This window comes from Onychomys torridus, chromosome 1, assembly GCF_903995425.1.
Source record: "Onychomys torridus chromosome 1, mOncTor1.1, whole genome shotgun sequence".
In the NCBI taxonomy this organism is placed as follows: domain Eukaryota; kingdom Metazoa; phylum Chordata; class Mammalia; order Rodentia; family Cricetidae; genus Onychomys; species Onychomys torridus.
The window spans coordinates 79,918,513-79,924,535 of NC_050443.1; the positions used below are offsets into that span (position 1 = coordinate 79,918,513).

The window sequence follows — 6,023 nt, forward strand, 5'->3', positions numbered from 1 at the left end:
TATATATTTAAAAGTGAGTTTTGTGCTCGCTTCTGCAGCACATATACTAAAATTGGAACGATATAGAGAAGATTAGCATGGCCCCTGTGCAAAGATGACACGCAAATTCGTGAAGCGTTCCATATTTAAAAAAAAAAAAAGTGAGTTTCTTATATTGGCTTACACAGTATGCTCTGGGCAGTCCAGCTGTGACTGTCTTTACCTGGAGAGGCTGAGAACCAGTAGCTTCTCAATCGATGATGCCAATCTAGAGCAGGAGGCCTGGAAGACTCCTGGACAGCTACTAGTCTTCAGTCCATATTAGATGTCAGAAGAAATGGGGTTCTTACTTTTTTTTTTTAATGTTTACTTTTTTTTTTTTTAAAGATTTATTTATTTATTATGTATACAGAAGAGGGTGTCAGATCTCATTACAGATGGTTGTGAGCCACCATGTGGTTGCTGGGAATTGAACTCAGGACCTCTGGAAGAACAGTTGGTGCTCTTAACCTCTGTCTGAGCCATCTCTCCAGTCTGACTTCTATCTGCATCTAAGTGATACTTTGTTTCTACCACCACTGAACATTTAACATCCCTGAATTCCTTTTTTTTTTTTTTTTTTTTTTTTTTCTGTACTGGTAAAACAAATAATAGTCCTAGGAACTAGGGATGAATTAGATAAAGTACACACTATTAATCTTACCAGTTTTACTTTTTGATACACTAGATTTATTTAGAGAAGCTTGGTTTAAATAATAGAGGTTATAGGAATGGTGCTTCACATCTATAATATCAGTACTTGGGAAGCTGAGGCAAGAAGATTGGCCATAAGTTTGAGCTAGCCAGGGCTGCAGAGTGAGACTCTATCTCAGAAAAAAAAAAAAGAAAGAAAGGAAAAGGAAAAAAAAAAGAGGGAGCAAGTTTGCATGTGGGCTGTAGTATCTCTGGGATAGAACACTAGGGCCTGTGTTTGATTCTCAGTATGGGGCAGGAGGGGCAGGAGAGTAGGAATTCTATCATTTATTTGATACTGGCACAAATGTATTTATGTCATTTAAGTTTATTCATCAGAATAAATTTGTTAACGATTCTAGTTCTCAGTTGTTGGATTTACTTATGTGTGATCTTCAAAATGATTTAATCTTTTTATAATTTTTTCCATTTGTTAGATGAAGATATAGTGGTATTTACATTATGTAGCTGCTGTGAGGATTAAATGAAATAAAGTGGTTACTTCAATGCTTGGTATAGGGCATGATTTCCTGTAAATCATAGTTCCATTAACTGTTGGTGTTTCCTTTGAATTCTCATACCAGAGCTCTAATCCCCCATGTGATGGTATTTGGAAATGAGGCCTTTGGGATGTAATTAGATCTTGACTGTAGAATGCTCATGATGGGGTCAGTGTCCTTATAAGAAGACAGACTACTTACTCTCCTGTGTCAGGGTGCAATGAGAAGAGTGCCATCTGGAAGACAGGAAGCAAGTCCTCACTAGACAGTGCATCCCCTAGCACCTTGTTTTTGGACTTCCCAGCTTCCAAACTTATAAGACATAAACGTTAGTAGTATCCAGTTACATATGTAGCCAGAGCTAAGACTGGCAACCTGGTTATTATCACTCTCACTTTGATTTTTTTTTTCTAGGCTGGCCTCAAACCCTTAGAGATCTGTTGTTTCTGTCTTTTGAGAGTTGTAATTATAGATATGCATTTTGCTCACTTTGACTTTGAAGAACTGGACACAGATTTAGAAATCCTACTAGATCCACTAATAGGAATCAAGTGTCGAATTTATTCCCAAGTTTATATGATACTAAAAAAAACCCTTTACTTTTTATTCTTTACCAAGTCATATTTTATAACCAACATTGCATTTATATGAAAATATATTTCAAAATGCTATTGTTTAGAACAATACTTTTTACTCATTTAAAACTTTCAATGATGTCTTTTTAATATAAACTAGAAACTAAATTGGTTAAGGAAATAGTTCATTTGCTTGGCATATGTATAATCAGACACAATTTAAAGGTTGATACTATGTAATGGTCAGTGGTTAGTAAAAAGCAAATGTGGTATGATTGTGCGTGTGTACACATAGTGTGTGTGTGTGTGTGTGTGTGTGTGTGTGTGTTTTCCTTTAAACAGCTTCACTGAGGTAAAACTGATACACAATAAATTATATAAATTAAATGTAGTTTGGTAAGTTTTGCCATCTGGTTATACCCATGAAACCATCACTACAATTCTGATGATGAGCATTCTTACCTCCTCTAAAAGTTTCTTTTCTTTTTTTTTATATTTCTATATATAATTTTAATTGTATTAATGTTATAAAACGAAACTTGCGCTGGGCGGTGGTGGCGCTAGCCTTTAATCCCAGCACTCGGGAGGCAGAGCCAGGCGGATCTTTGAGAGTTGGAGGCCAGCCTAGTCTACAGAGGGAGATCTAGGACAGCCTCCAAAGCTACATAGAGAAACCCTGTCTTGAAAACCAGAAAAAGAAAGAAAGAAGGAAAGAAAGAAAGAAAGAAAGGAGGAAAGAAGGAAAGAAAGAAAGAAAGAAGAAAAGAAAGAAAGGAAGAAAGAAAGAAAGAAAGGAAGAAAAGAAAAAAGAAAGAAAGAAAGAAAAGAAACTTGCAAGCCTAGACAGTCACAGTGTAAACTTTTAATCCTATCATTCAGGAGGCAGGGGCAGAGGAATCTCTATGGGATTGAGGCAAGCCTGGTCTACTGAGCTAGTTCCAGGACAGCCAGGGATACACAAAGAAATCTGTGGGAGCCCACAGAGGTTTCCTAGTGAGATCTGAGTTTACTTTCCCCAGCAGGGCTGCATAAGGGGATGGATTGACCACATGGATGGTTACCAGGTGTTTGGAAGGGTCTGCATTTGGACTGTGCAGTATGCTTTGATGTAGCAAGGGGAAGGTCTTTTGCTCCTCCCCTTGACATTGTTATAAAAAGCCCTTCTAAAAGTTTTTTGATGGCTCTTTAAAATCATTTCCCTTTGTTCTGTCCCCCAACTCAAGCAGCTGCTGATGTGTTTTCTTTCTTTCTTTCTTTCTTTCTTTCTTTCTTTCTTTCTTTCTTTCTTTAATTAATTAATTAATTTTACATCCCGGCTCCGATTTCTCCTTCTTGCTCTCCTCCCAGCCCCTCTCCACCCTCTCAATGCACTCCTCAGTTTCCGTTTAGGAAAGGGCAGATCTCCCCTGAGTATCAACGAAACATGGCACATGCTGATGTGTTTTCTAATATCATAGATTTAACAGTGGTTTTGAGGTCATACCAGCACGCATTCAGTCATTTTATCCCTCACTCAGCCTTGATTTACTTGTAAGGTGAGGATGCTGCCACCCGCTAAAAGACCATGAGAATATTAGGGAAGTGTACACTGAGAAGAGCATGGTGCTCAACATCTAGGAGACCCTTCAGCCCTGGAGCCAGTATTGCCCTTTCATGTTTTCATTTGGTAGTCCAAAGACACTGAGGGTTTCAGAGTTCTGCCTAGAGCTCATTGTCTTTTGGACCAATTTTTAGTGCTTTTGAAGAGGAAAGTTTAGATTAGGTAGCTTTGAGGCCCTGTTGGGGCTTTCTGGTGCCCACTTCATGCCCAGCGTTCCATATGCTATTTATTATATGAACAGATGTTCTTTATAAATAAGCAAGGAACCCCAGTCAGGTATTTGAGTCTTTATGCCAAGATGTAAATTTGGCATTATGATAAAGTTTCATAAGCAGTGAGCTTGTAGTTCAAGAGTTCTGTTTCCATTTTGCCCTCAGTAAATTATAACATCTATGAGCCTGAGGGTATGATCACCATTCACTTTATAAGTTTGTTTTAGAAAGTGAACTTTATGATAAGTTCATTAGTTCTACATCTTTCATGACTGCTTTATAGTACTAGAACTTCATGGAAGATTCAGGTTGAATTTAGGTTTAATAGCTCAGAGTTATGATTTTTTTAATTTATTTTTTATTTTTATTTTTTTGGTATTTTGAGACAGGGTTTCTCTGTGTAGTTTTGGTGCCTGTCCTGGATTTTGCTCTGTAGACCAGGCTGACCTCGACGAACTCATAGAGATCTGCCTGGCACTGCTTCCCAAGTTGTGTTTTAAAAAGTATTTTATTAGGTAGCACTAAGAGGGATAAAGAAAGCAAAAACTTAAAAGAGTGTTTATAATTTTTAAATCAGAGAACCTTCAGCTCAATATTAATTTTAGAAGCAAGTGACGTTATTTCTCTGAGTCTTATATTCTTGCCTTTCAGTGACTGTTCTACCTCAGGGTTGTGAGAAGTAAGAATACTAGCATAGCAGGTGCTGGTTTCTTCCTTCCATTTTCAAAATTGGCATATTTGTGCATTCAGTGAGTTACATTTGCCTTGCCTCTTCCATGATGTAAATAAGCACAGAATAGTTGTTTCATAGTCTGTCTCAGGTCATTTGTTTAAATCTGAAGATACAGTTTGAGATATGTGATGCTAACAGTGTAAAGGGATTTGTTTTTCTTTGTTAATAATGGGAAGGGCCTCTGCCATGCCTTTGTACTTTCTCATTAGTTCTCAGTGCTCTAGCTTCAAGTACTTTGTATTGTTGGGAGCCAAGGAAACCAGGGGCCATTTTCTTGTCTCTTCTGTGTTTATTTGGGTTGGAGGATTGGAAAGGTTTCCTAGTGAATAGAGTGATTTGCTCAGTTCAGACTCTTCCTCCTGGGCAAGCCCAGGAACTGCCTGCTGAGAGAGACAACAAAGCAGGGGAAAACTGGTGAGTCCTGCATATTAAGCCTTGGATTTTTGAGTGTGGTGGCAGGTGAAGAGCAATTGATTCTTCATTTCCCCATTCCCCTCTAGAGTGTGTACACCCAGCACAAAGCAGCTTTAAGATGGAGGTCTGCCTTGTAATTTCCTAGAAATTACTGCTTCTGGTAACAGCTCATTCAGTTTGCACCTCTTTGTGGCAGTGGATGAAACAATAGGGACAATAAAGCCATTTATCTGATAGCTGTAGCCTCAATGGGATGTTTGTTTTAATAATGGTATAATTTGCAGGGCTCATAAATTGTGATTTTATTCTCATGGAAATAACTGCCTGGTGGTATTTGGATTCTCTGGTCTCCTGTTGTGGATAATTTCACTAACATTCTAGCTGACAATTCCCTTTATTCCAAATTGTTCAGGCTGCTTGGGTAATTAGCCCAAAGCAGAGCCAATTTTCTTTAGTTTGGGGCTGGCAGGTGGTTACTAGGTAGTGAGATCTGAAGAGGGAAGAGGTTTTGCTTAGGGGTTCAAGGCAGGTTGATTTTGATTATTGGGATCACCTCCCCCATCCCCAGCCAGAATATCTGATGGAAACTAAAAATTTAAATCACCTAAATATTTATTTTTCATAATATCAACCAGTCTATTGTATTTGGAGTATTTACTGTATGTTTGTGCTTTAAATTTCAGCCTGGAAAATCCACAGAGGGCAAGAGATGATTATAGCTACCATGTGCTAGACACTGCCCTAGGTGGTTTACATATATTATCTCTAAATTTTAATGAGAATCCTGAGCAGTAGTAGGTATTGTTTCTATTTTACCTATGCAAAAAAAAAAACTTGAGGAAGAGAAGAGAAATTTAATTCAGAGAAGTAACTAAATTAAGCTGTCCCAGCTAATTAGTGACAGGCATGTTTACCAAATTCAACATTCACGCTAGATTTTCAGTTATAGTGTAAGACGTACCTGATAATACATTCAAGTTTCTAATAAACTCTTGATAATACAGCAGTTATCTCAGTAATATACATGAATTAATACCTATCACCAGATATATGTATCTGTTATTCTTTTTTATCTGATTTTATTTATTTTTATTTTATTTTGTTTTTTCAAGATAGGGTTTCTCTGTGTAGCAGGTCTGGCTGTCCTGGATCTCACTCTGTAGACCGGGCTGGCCTTGGGCTCACAGAGCTCCACCTGCCTCTGCCTCCTGAGTACTGGGATAAAAGGCGTGTGCCACCACAGCCCAGAGTTTTCTATTTTTAAGATTTAAAATGTAT

General features: G+C 37.9%; 1 non-coding gene across 1 annotated transcript; it reads left to right on the plus strand.

Annotated features, from left to right (window-relative positions):
• Positions 1 to 22: 22 nt before the first annotated feature.
• Positions 23 to 129, plus strand: LOC118576804. Its single transcript, XR_004944014.1, has one exon. It is a non-coding gene; the product is annotated as a U6 spliceosomal RNA (small nuclear RNA).
• The last annotated feature ends 5,894 nt before the right edge of the window (positions 130 to 6,023 follow it).